This window comes from Macaca mulatta, chromosome 2, assembly GCF_049350105.2.
Source record: "Macaca mulatta isolate MMU2019108-1 chromosome 2, T2T-MMU8v2.0, whole genome shotgun sequence".
Classification (NCBI taxonomy): Eukaryota; Metazoa; Chordata; class Mammalia; order Primates; family Cercopithecidae; genus Macaca; species Macaca mulatta.
The window spans coordinates 61,893,242-61,906,301 of NC_133407.1; the positions used below are offsets into that span (position 1 = coordinate 61,893,242).

A 13,060-nucleotide genomic window follows, 5' to 3' on the forward strand; every position below is an offset into this window, starting at 1 on the left:
TTTGAGAAAATGGGAACTGAATTGACTTGTTTATCATCAATTTGTGCCATTGTCTACAGAAACTGAGATCAGCTTTGGCTAGTGTTTTCCTTCTGCTTTTTTTCAAAGAAGAAGATTTTTATAGTATGTGGGACAGGGACTTTTAATTTTCTCCACTACAACATTACCACACTCTACTGAGCTGATTGGAATTTTATTTAATCTTCCATCTTAAAGATGGAAGGCCTCCAAAGGCTTTTGTAGGCCCCAATTTGGGAGTATAATCACTCTGAATGAAGAAACCAAAGTAAGTAAACTGTGCGGTATTGGGGGGAATTAGGATTGGGGTGAGGTAAAGTCTTTTTTAAAAATGTACTAAAAACAAGATCTCCTTTGACTTTTGATAAAGTCAAGTTATCCTAAATGCTTAAACCATTTCACTTAATTCTTGGTAAAGATATCCATTAAATGTACTTTCATCCACTGTAGTTCTGAGGGCGGTTGCTTTTTGACTCGTTTATTTTTCTTAGGCATTGAGAGAGGAGGGGTAGGAGCTTTCCACAAAGGAGGCCCAAGGTGGTCCATTCCTCCACGCTGGCTGTCTCCTCACTAGGCCAGCTCATCTTCCTCTAACTCAAAACAACAAATAGTTTCTCTCAAGAAAAGTGGTTTTTGAAACCATTATTTTTGCTATTTGACAGGCAGGAATGTTTGTTTGTACTAACTCCAGCTCCAATCATAATACTGTACACATGGTGCTCAAGAAGCTGGGTGGTTCAGAAAGAAGTAATGCTTCCAATGATGGTGGGCATTTTCCAAGTATTTGATCTGTGCCAGGTGCTGGGCTAAGAGCTATAGGGCTCTTGTTTGATCCACAGGCCAGTTCTGCGAGGAAGGAGCAGATCATTTATTCTGATATTCAGAGCTTGCCAGGGTTTGGATCCTCATTTACTGTTGCTCTGCTGGTGTACACTGCCCAGGTGATATCCGTTATTATTATCCTCTACTCCTCATCCTGATCTTGACCTTGAAGTATGAGCCAGTGTGATTGCCTGAGAGAATAATTCTTTAATGCATAAAAATAATTTATTTATTTATTTATTTATTTTATTTTATTTTTTTTTGAGACAGAGTCTCGCTGTGTCTCCCAGGCTGGAGTGCAGTGGCGTGATCTTGGCTCACTGCAAGCTCCGCCTCCCGGGTTCATGCCATTCTCCCGCCTCAGCCTCCAGAGTAGCTGAGACTACAGGCGCCCGCCACCACGCCCGGCTAGTTTTTTGTATAGTTTTTTGTATTTTTAGTAGAGACGGGGTTTCACCGTGTTAGCCAGGATAGTCTCGATCTCCTGACCTCGTGATCCACCCGCCTCGGCCTCCCAAAGTTCTGGGATTACAGGCTTGAGCCACCGCGCCCGGCCATAAAAATAATTTATAAAAGTGCTCTTTGTTGAAAACCTTCCTTGAATGCCATTCTAGGAACATTTTCTTCTCATCATTGGCAGTGTGGGCTGGGCATGGTGGCTCATGCTTATAATCCCAATGCTTTGGGAGGCAGAGACAGGAGGATTGCTTGAGTCCAGGAGTTTGAGACCAGCCTGGCCAACATAGTGAGACCCTATCTCTATTCAAATATTTAAAAATTAAAAGAAATTTGGCAGCATGTTCAGGAAGGGCAAGACCCACTTAGATCATCTTATGACCATGAGACAGGATGGAGAAGGGAAGAAGGTGAGTCCTAAGCTGTAAAGGAAGATTGATTTATGGGATAAGTGAATGAATGACCAGAACTGTAGCTTCTGTTTCACAAAATGCTTTGTAATAGAGAGAACATGAGCTTTGTGATTAGACCAGGTTTGAAATGGCATCCCACTGCTTGCTGATGGCATCCTGGACATGTCATACAGGCTCTCTCAGACTCAGTTTCCCTGAGGAAAGAAAGAGCAAAAAAGTAAAAACGTTATGGTCAATGAAATCTCGTCCTATCAGAAAAGTAGGTTACAACAACTTGGTCTGTTAAATCAGAGCGTTATTGAGAATGCAAATCCTCAAAGACACACCTTCACTCTAGCACCGCTACTGATGCAGGAGAGTAGTGGGGGTGCTTGGCCATTGCTCACTCTCTTGTGCGCCCCCGCCCCCTGCTCAGAATTTGGTCTCTATAAGGAGCCAGGGCTTCTTGCAGGGAAGCTGATTTCCTGTCTTAGTTGGAGAAGATATCAGGATTGATCTGAAGCAAAATAATGATTTCAAGTGGTTTATGAGCCGTGGTGAAAGGACATAGGCATTGACCTAGAGAGCTTCCGCTTGCCTTTGGAAATGTGAACGTGGCCCTGAAAATGATAATTATAGTTCATTGAAAGACTTGAACTTGTAAAAAGTTCATAATATTTATAACAGAACAACTAAAATAAAGTTCAATAAAAAAGGAAGTCATAATAAGAGAGTAGATGTACTGCTGTGTTTAATTTTGTGTTGATTGTGGTAACAAGAGAAGTGTAATCCATGTGGGGTTTCTCCTTCTTTTGGGCTATGTCTACTTGCCAACGTCGGGTGTGGATGCACACTTGTTTCTGTCTATGTGAGGAGAGAAGGAGAGCACAGCTGTGTTTGGCTCTGGCCGTGTTGGGTGGGCTCTGTGTGTTGGTAGGAAGGTAGGCTTTGGGCTTCCTGCAAGTCATTGGTGGCACTGGCTGGTCCCCTTGCCTTGTTTCACACTCCTGCTTTAGGTCTCAGCTTAACGGCCTGTTTCTCAGTAAGCTTCCCACCCAGATTAGTTTACTTCTCTCAGAACCTTTCCCTTGAGAATTTATCACAATAGGCAGTTGTGCAGTTATGTGTATGATTATTTGATTAACGTCTTCCTCTCCCACTGAGCTGTGATCTCCATAAGGGCAAGGCCCACGTCTGTTTTGCTCACTATGCTATTTCCTAATACCTGGCACAGGTACATCACAGGTTCTCAAAATACACTTGACACATGAATAAATGGCATAGTGCTGTACCATCCTTTGTAAATGTAACATTTGGCTTGATTCCCCACCAGTACAGGGTATAATTAACATGCAAATTTTCTACCCCTAACACAATAAAGGTTTACTCTTGAATTTTATTCTCTATAACTTAACAGTAATTTGATTACTTTAGCTTTTGCATCTCTGGCCTCCAGAAAAAGAGAATAATCATAGACTCATGGCACTAAAGGGGACCCTGTTATCTCAACTGGACAATTTAAACATTAGACTAACATTAAGCAATCCAGTCAAGATAAAAGAGCTTCCTAAAATTTCGGCAAGGTAAGGAGGTCGGGAAGGGAGAGCGCCCTGGGTTGAGGGAACAGCATGTGCAGAGCTCTGAGGTGGGAAGGTGCCCATCTGCAATGCTTGAGGAGCTCATAGAAGGCCAGAGTGGCAGGAACAGGACGGGGAAGGTGAAGTGGGCAAGTGGGCAGGAGTCAGATACCCCTCTGATGGGAATGTTCCCCTGCCGGAGTCATATGTTGAAATCGAATCCAAATGCAATGAGTATTAAGAGAAGCTTGCATGAATGGAATTCGTGCCTTATAAAAGGCACCCAGGGAGCTCATTTTTCTCTTCTGCCATGTGAGCTTACAGTGAAAAGACTCCTGCATATGGGGAAGTGGCCCTCACCAGACACCAAATCTGCCAGTGCCTTGATCTTGGACTTCTCAGCTTCGAGAACTGTGACCAATAGTTTTTTTTTCTTTGATGGTTATGCAGTCTAATATACTTTGTTACTGTGGCTCAAATGGACTAAGACAGATACCAAGTTCCAAAGACAGTATTAGGCATTCGGCCTTTGTTCTAAGCGTGGTGTGGGGCCATTAAAATGTTCAGGTAGAGGTGTGACTTGTTCAGACTGTGTCTTCAGAGGCTCACTGACTGCCCTGCTGTCAATTGTGGACAGGCAGAGTGGATGCAGAGTACCCTCAGTGAGGAGGGTATGACTGCAACACTTAGCACTCACTCAGGATGGAGCTCCTTCTCCCCCATGCCGTCTACCACTTTAGAGCACATCAGGTTACATGATATTTATAAAAATGACCTTTCTTAGCAACCCAGTGCACTGGACCCATGGTGGGGCTTTGAGGGGCTTCTAAGGTTTCAAAAGTACCCCATGAGTGGTTAGTATTGTAATTATTACTGACTCAAGGGGGATGAGGCCTCTGAAATCACAATGACCACATCCTGCTACACCCCTCATATCCTTTTTGAGTTCTCTCCAACCCTAACTCTACTTTGCCTGAGAACATGATCCTCCAGAGCCCAAGGGAGTATGGCCTTAGGCCATATCTTGAGCAATCTTAATACTTTATAAAATTCAATTCTGTTTCCTCCTACTGACCTGCAGAACTTTTACATACATCATTTGAGGATTAATTATGAAATTTAGGAAGATGTCCAGGTAAACAGATATGCTGTCTTTCAGAACCTCAGTAGTGAGAAGTGAAGTAATTTTTCTCTGGTGGAATTATTAGTGGAGCTATTTTTTGTGTGTATGTAGTGTTAATTTTTCATCACGAATAGTAGGGCACCAACCTTCTGGAAATTCAAGCTAGTTTTAAGGAAATGGAGTAAGACTTAGGACTACATGTATCACTACATCTTAGATTCAGCAATTAAAACAGTTTATTTTGGGATACATTGTGTAAGAGAGTACTTTGTTCTTCTCTAATGAAAGAGAGATACTTATTTTATCAAAAGATATCAAATTCATTATTTCTGCCTCTTGGAGCCTGGGGAGGCCCATGAGAACAGGGCTTCTGAAACAGCAAACATGTCTGCAAGGCTGTGCCCTGAGGCCACTTTTGCTAGAAGCGGCATCTCTGAACCAGAGGGAGCACACAACTGTTCTTGAAATTGAAGGTGTTTATGCCCGAGATGAAACTGAATTTTATTTGGGAAAGAGATGTACTTATATGTGCAAAGAACAACACAGTGGCCCTGGCCGCAAATCAAACAAAACCAGAGTCATCTGGGGAAAGGTAACTTGTGCCCAAGGAAAGAACAGTGTGGTTTGTGCCAAGTTCCAAAGTAACCCTCCCGCTAAGGCCATTGGGCACAGAATCCATGTGATGCAGTACCACTGGAGGATTCAAATTCATTGAAAAGTAAATAAATACAATTTTAGGTTTGTTCATTTGAAAAAAACATGTGGGTATCTAATGTCTATGTGTTGGCAGGGCCAAATAGTGAAACAAGGATCTTCAAGGCGAAGGCAGCATGTTGGGCTCCCTCCTTCTGACCTGCCCTTGGCAGCACATAGGCAACCTGTCTACAAGGTCCTTCCACTTGCTGCCTGCTCCACTGTCCCAGGGGGTCATTGATGGGTGTCTTATTTTTTATTTTATTTTATTTTTTTAGACAAGGTCTCACTCTGTAGCCCAGGTTGGAGTGCAGCAGCACGATCAGAGTTAGTATGGGATGAACTGTTGGGGAGGGGGCTGGACAATAGGACTGGACTAAGAGATCTTAGTCCTTACTAAGGAATATAGGCCACAGTGGACATCTGTTGTGCAGCTCAACAAGAAGCAAGGACCAACTCTTAGTTCTCTGAGGTGAGTTTTCAGGAGTGACGGGGGAGATGTTTTGAGGACATCCTGAACCCACACCATAGGTGCCTCTGTAACCAAGTGGAGAGAGGCCCTTGGTTATAGAGTTGGGGGAACCTGGATGCCTCTGGTACACAAAGAACTCTGCAGTGGGGGCTTAACTTCCATCCTTGGGAAGGTCCCCACCTACCTTCCTGGTCTTGAGGGATTCTCAGATGGAGGCCTGCCTGCAAGTGGCTCCTCCATTGTGTTCTGTTAGGAGGGAGGGATGGATTGATGGAAACTGAGTGGAAGTGTTGTTGAAAACTTTTGTTTTGGCTAAAAATAAACGATTGAACTTAAATACTGCTTGGAAATAATTCTTTGTTTTACCAGTCAACTTTCCCTCCTATTCTTCATGGTGGTTACCTTAATATTTATTCTTCGCCAACCTCCCAATCTAATTCCTTCACCGTCACTTTAAGCAACCACTCATTCCTTTTACCTTTCAGAAAAAATAAAAGCCTCTTCCTGCCACCAAACTTACAAACTTACTAGCTCCACCCCATTCTCCTCTTTTTGTTGTGATGGAAGGAGTGTCCCTCCTCCTCTCCAGGGTGAATCCCTACACCTGCACTCTGTGCTCTTTCTCCTCTAGCTTCTCCCTTTCTATAACCTTCTCTTTCTCTAGTTCTCCTGCCCCTTTCTTTCGTTTCATCATGCTTAAGTGTTGCCCATCTTCAACCAGCAAACTAAGCAACCAACCAACCACTTCTTAAATGGAAAAACAGGCATTCTTATTCCTGGTTAGTAGCATGTAAATTGGTGCAACTTTTTGGAAAGCAAATTAGCAACATCTAATGAAATTTAAATGTCCATGCCCTTTGATCCAGCAGCTCCACTTCTATGAATGCATTTTAGAAGTGCATTTGCACACACTGAGACATGGCTGAGAACGTTCACTGTGGCATTGTAACAAACAGCGCAAATATCCATCAGCATGGGTTTGGATTGTCATGTTGCTATGAAATAGAACGTGGTTGAGCTGGATATTACCTGTGTGCGTTATTCAGTGGTATTCAGAGAAACAACCAATAGAGATTCTCTCTCTCACACACACGCACGCACACGCGCATGCACGCACACACATCTATCTATCTAAATTATAAATCCTCCACAGGGGAGGTCACTGGAGGACCAGCAGAGGAAGGGTCATCTCTCCCAGCTGTGTCAGGAGAAAACCAGATGACTTCCAATGTCCTGTGAGTCTAAATTTTTATATCATTAATATAACATTGTCAATAAAGTTTTAAAGCTTAATTTAGAAAAGAAGCATAGAATGTGCTTTATCATTGAGGAGACCCTGGTAGCACTGTCCCCTGGATGACATGAATCTCTCTGGGTTCCTGGCAACAAGTCACTGGGCACAGGGCTTCTACCCTGCCTAAGGAATTTCCATGGCTCGCTTCCTCTAGAACCCTGGAAGGGGGACCTTTGATCAGCTGGCCGGAGATTCATCTCCACTAAGAGGCTTCCTTCCCACAAAAGCCTCCAGTCACATCCTTGGTTAGGTTTTGCCGCCTCCTCTCAGTCTCAAAGTCTATAGCAAAAGGTAGAGCTGCAGGGGTTTCTTCTCCTGGAGCACAAGATAGGCTGCATGCAGGGATGCCTGGTTTAAGCATATTTTTCTTGGGGTGATGAGTGGCTTGGGAAGGACATGCATCATCTTGCTGCCCTCCTCTGCTAATTCAAGCTGCACCGTGCTTGTGGTGTTTGCATCAGCCCTTAATTTTGACAATACAAATAACTCTAGGGCAACACTGTCCAATGGACCTATCTGTGATGATGGAAATGTTCTGTAATATCTATGCTGCCAAATATGGCAGTCAGTAGCCACATGTGGCTATCGAGCACGGGAAAGGTGGCAAGTATGACTGAGGAAGTGAGTTTTAAATTAAATTTAAATTCATTTAAATTTAAGAAAGCACATGCAGCTAGTGGCTGCCGTATTGGGTAGTGCAGCTCTAGGCCCTTAAACAGAGTTAGTGTGGTCTTGGTTAAGCTCTAGCCTTGGAATGTTAAACTGATCTTCTTGAAATGTACTCTGATTCTTCAGCTGGAGAGCTAGTATTAACTATCTGTATTGCCTTTAAACCAACCAATTAATCCATCAGCTAACCAGTTTACACCCCCCTGCCCACTCACTGACTTTCATGGCTTTCACAGCCATCTCTATGCTGATGCCTCCCAAATCCCAGATTCTCTGCTGAGATTCAGACCCAAATGTACAACCATGTGATGGACATCTATCTACACTTGGATGTCTTACAGGTGACTCAGATTCAACCAATTCAAATAAAATCGTTGTCTTCCCGCTTTCTTCAAACCTGCTTTTCTTCTACGAGCTCTAGCTCAGGAATGTCACCTCCATTCTCCCACTTGCTTGTGCTAGAAACCTGCAGCTTGGTCTTGACTTCCCCCCCTCTCTCATCCATCTCATTCAGTTTCCATGATCCATAAATTCTGCCTCCTAAATGATTCTTAAATTCTGCTGCTTCTCATCATCTCCACTGCCACTCCCCTGGTTCAAATCACTATTGGATATTTCTAAAATGCAAATCTGATCATGTCCCTTCCCTGCTTAAATTACTTCAGTGACTCCCTATTTCTCCCAGGATAAAGGCAAACCTTCTAACATGATCCCTATGTGATCTTCCCCTGGCATCTTTTACCTCCCCTTATCTTTGGCTGCTTCCTCCCCTTGCATTCTCTGTTCTAGGTTTACCCCAAATACATCACAGCATCTCTCATCTACGGGCCTTGACACCTGCTGCTTCCCAGCTGAGAACCCTCTCCTTGCCCACCTGCTTTGGCTTAATGATTGCTACCCATCTTTTAGGTGTCAGCATTTAGTGGTTACTTTCTCTGTGGCCGTCTGGGCCACATGTTCCTCTCTGTGCCTCCATAGGACCTGCAATTTCCAGCTCTTCCACGTGCCTGTAGGTTCCTTGAAAGCAGAGCTTTGTCTGTCTTGTCTACCACTGACACATAGTTGATGTTAAGCCTCCATAACAGAATCCTTAAATGGAGCATATTTGGGCCAGGGCTTCTGGGGATCTTCTTCCTGTGACTTCTTCAGCTACTTTCTGCACTCATGGAGATTTTCCTACATGCCAAATCCATGCTAGAGGGCCTGCGTGGTTCATGGAAAATGACAGCTGGAGCCCTGTCCTCCTGGTGCTGATCTCAAGAAGTAGTTCATTTGGAAAGAGCAAGAAGAGAGGCCTTTCTCCCTATACCTGAACATAGAGCCACTTGGTTAATCAGCATACGTTCCCAGGGCAGCCTCAAACAAATTGGTGGAGTCTATGTAAGTTCACAGGATGGACAAGCCCATGTGAACAGACTACCAAATAGAAATTGCCAACACTCTCTCATATTGTGGTAGGATAAGCTTACAGCTCTCAGGTGCAAGGTTTTATTTATTTATTTATTTATTTATTTATTTATTTATTTAGAGACGGAGTCTTGCCCTGTCACCCAGGCTGGAGTACAGTGGTGTGATCTCTGCTCACTGCAACCTCCACCTCCTGGGTTCAAGTGATTCTTCTGCCTCAGTCTCCCGAGTAGCTGGGACTACAGGTGCGTGCCCACCATGCCCAGCTAATTTTTGTATTTTTAGTAGTATCAGATAGAAGTGCTGGAGCCAAACAGTGTTTCACCATGTTGACCAGGCTGGTTTTGAACTCCTGACCTCGTGATCTTCCCACCTTAGCCTCTCGAAGTGTTGGGATTACAGGCATAAGCCACTGCACCCGGCCTAATTTCTTATTCTTTTAAAAATATTTTTTGAGGGTCTCCTGTGTGCATCTGTTCTAGATGCATGTAGTTAGAGCTGAGCACTCCAAAATGCACACAAGCAGCCATGTCTCTGGAAGTAACCGTCCCACAGAGTGCAGGAGCCTTTTAAAGACTGTGCTCCTCTTATAGTCATCTTATTTCCCAAAGTCAGAGAGGTTGAAGTGCAAAGAGTATACATTTTGCTAAAAAGGAATATTTATAAAACTGAAAGTGTATTGCACCTCCTGATATTTTTATGAGTAAATAAAAGCAAAGTAGCCAGAGCTAAAGAAATGCCTTTAGTGAAGGCTCTACACTTGGAAGTCTGAGCAATTGCAGAGTGAGACCAAGAGTTCTCCTCCATTAGGATACTCCTCCTGCAACTAGGAAGGGGCTGCTCTGATATTAACTAATGGGGCCCACATTGAACCTGGTGGTTTCCTGAGGATACAGGAGAGGAGACACAGAATTCCAGCGCTAGAAAACACCAAAAAAAGGGGTCCAGATCAGGGAACAGTTTCTCAGTTACTGATGGACAATGGTTTAATCATTGTTCCAATGGGAAGAAGTACCCAAGGTTGGTGGTGGGGGTGGGAGTAGGGGAAGTAGGGAATCAATTGACTTCTGTAGTCACTCTGAGTGAGAGGGACAGGCAGCTGGCCAGTGCCCCTCCCACTGCCCTCCTGGCAGAGAAGGAAAGAGAATGACTATTTCTCTGCCTTAGAGTTAAAGCACCAAGAGAAACGTGAGAATGCTTGCGGGAAGCCAACCACATTTGCTCTTTGTTGACTTTTGTTAACAAGTGTCACTTGGTGTCACACTCTCTTCCCATATTCCCATCCTCAGCATGAACACATATGTGGGAAATACTCTAGGATTTGCAGCGATTTTTGGGAAACCTTGTCCATTCCACACCAGGCCCACATTCTGGGGGTGGGTTCCAGGCCCACAATGGCTCCTTCCTCTGCACCCACAATTTGGCTGTCTGTGGTCACTGGTTTAAATTTTCCTTTATTCACATTTTGCCTCCCCAAATGGATTGTAATACCTTTGAAGATGGGGAGTATACCTTGCACATCAGTGGTGCCTGCTTCGTATATAACAACACAGAGGTCATTAAAATGCTGAGTGAATCAGATAGAAGTGCTGGAGCCAAGCAGAGTAGTTCCTAATGTGTGTTAGGCACTCACAGCGCATGAAGAATAATGGGCTTTACTATTGTTCGTTTGTTCACTCTTTCATTCATTCGAACATGTGGGAAATGCCCAGTCCATTGGGTCAGTAGAGAAGCCACTTGCAGTTCTTCGTGTTGGTTAGAAAGGCTCAAGGGATAGACCCTCTGCACTAACACCCCCACATATCTGCATCTACTCTGTCTCCTTTCTATTTGTTATGACATTTTTGGCTTAGAAAAAGAAAAGATGAAACAAAGTTCAAATGAAATTCATTGTGTGTCTCCTCACAGCTTACACTTGGCAATCCTCTAGGGAGGACTTTGGCTGAACCCAGTGAACCAGGAGGAAAAGAATCACAACGTCTGGAGTTTGTTGACTAGAAAAATTCCCTGTGGTCTGACAGATTACCATTTCCCACCCAACCATTCTCATCAGAGAAACCAGTCCCATTTTCAACTGGCACGGCTAGTTGAAAGTTCTGCATGTTTCCCCAGGTATCTAAATAATATGCTTTTGTATTGATTTTGCAGATTAGGCAGAAACTTTGACTTCCTCCTATGAAAGATGAAGATTGAGCACTTTTGTTCCCCTATTCTTCCAATGTAATTATATTGTATTTTTTAAAATTAAGTAACTACCCAAAATTAACACTGTTATGATTATTATAAATGTTTTCCCCAGTAAGGCACACAGTGTACACTGATAATACTTCCTTGGTTATACAACTTCTTTTTCTCCCTGGAGTTCAAAATTTTCTTGTTTTGATATTTTTCTGTCCCTAATTCTCCTCCAACTCATTGCCAGGAGTGTTAATCTCCTCTTAATAGTTCAAACACATCAGGTAATCAACTGATTTTTTATTTTTAACACATCCCCTCTGGAGCCCACTGGCATCCTGCTCTGATGCGTTGTTCAGTTCTACTTAGTTGGATCCCTCTCTCTCGAATCCTTTGTATGCCTTTTTCCTAATTTGCGCCTTCATTTTGTGGAATATATTCACTACCTTCCCAGTAAAGTATGTTTGGATTCTATTGGATTTTTTTTTCCTGTTTTTATATTTTTTTAGAACTGAAAGCTCATTTTTGTTGTATGAATAGTTTGTTCTTTTTCATAGATGCAGTTACATTCTCTCTCTGAAGATATTAATTATGGTTTTCCTGAAAGTTTATTCTGCTTTTTGTGCTGTCTTGGCTTTCTCTGAATATGTATATTTGATTATAATCCCCAGTAGTCATTGTTTATAAGTCTTTTCTTTGAGGAGCTCAGTTTCTCTCTAGAGAAGAAATTTCTAGCGTGCCGCCCCATGTGTCTAAGCTGAGTCACCAAGATTCTCAGATGCAGTGGCGAAAGGCTGCTGGCTGTTTTCACCATTCAGCATGCTGACTGGCCCCTCATCCCCTTCTCTGGTATATCTTCTGTTGGATGAGAGAGGTGCTTGTCTGATGGAGTGGAGAAGTGATCAAAGGATCAAGCTGTATTTAGTATATCCTTTTAACCAACAAGGTTAAGGTCCCTGGGCCTCCAATTCTATGCCTACCAGGGGCTCTGGGGCCAGTCTGTTATCCTCCTGCCTCCTCACTGCAACCTGTGCCTGGTCTCTAAGTTACTCATCATTTACCACCTACTTTCCAGTTTCTGACATCGTGTTTACCTCTCTCTCTCCACACTTGTTCCTTTCTCTTTTAGCTTTGTCCTTGAGATGGTTTGTTTATTTGTTTGTTTTTTGCCTTTAACAAAATCTCGATACTGTAGTGAATTTTGGGGGTGGGAATATAGGCAAAAGACGATGTTCAACCCACTATTGTTATGGGTTAAATGTGTCCCTCAAGTTTCATGTGTTGGAAACTTAATCCTCAATGCAGCAGTGTTGAGAGGTGGCACCTTTAAGAGGTGATGAAGTCATCAGGACAGTCTTAGTGCCATTATTTCGGGAGTGGGTTAGTTATTGTGGGGTTGGATTCCTGATAAAAGGATGAGTTTGACCCTGTTTACTCTCTCTTTCCCTTCCACAAGAAAATGACATACCCAGAAGGCCCTCACCAGATTCCAGCACCAGCCTCCAGAATGAGAGCCAAATAAATCATTGTTTATAAATTACCCAGTCTTAGGAATTCTGTTTTAGCAACACAGAACAGATCAAAAACAACCATGTTTACTTGGCTGGTTACCCCGTCTTTCTTGAAAGGGGGGAAAAAAAGCACTTGAAATAGTCTGTGGAAATTCTACCCAGTTTGGAAATGTTGCTGAATTCTCATGTCTCTAGATTCAGTTCACAACCCTCACTGAGCTGATGCTGCCGGGTAAAAGGTGAGCGATTACGGTGTGCTGACCATTTGAGTGAATAAATTAGTCAGGTGTTCACTGGTAGCACTGTTGACTCCTCTGAAAGCTAATGGACTCCGAAAACTCAGAAGAGGGGAGAGTATAGCAGCCTTAGTAAACTTAGGAGAAGTGGCTTCCATATCTGACTGCAAATTAGAATCACCTAGGAAGTTTTCAGAATTATAGATTCCTTGGGA

The 13,060-nt window shown here is 43.3% G+C and overlaps 1 long non-coding RNA gene across 6 annotated transcripts in view; it reads left to right on the forward strand.

Annotated features, from left to right (window-relative positions):
- The window catches only part of LOC106997068 (uncharacterized), a 35,454-nt gene extending 24,486 nt beyond the window's left edge, over positions 1-10,968 (forward strand). For 4 of the 6 annotated variants that reach the window (XR_013413620.1, XR_013413619.1, XR_013413622.1 and 1 more), the window contains 3 exons: positions 6,707-6,788; positions 9,045-9,168; positions 10,832-10,958. This is a non-coding gene — a long non-coding RNA (uncharacterized LOC106997068). Of the gene's footprint in view, positions 1-6,706; positions 6,789-9,044; positions 9,169-10,831 lie in introns of all 6 variants that reach the window. The other 2 variants (XR_013413623.1, XR_013413624.1) reach the window with 1 other exon arrangement.
- Positions 10,969-13,060: the final 2,092 nt, after the last annotated feature.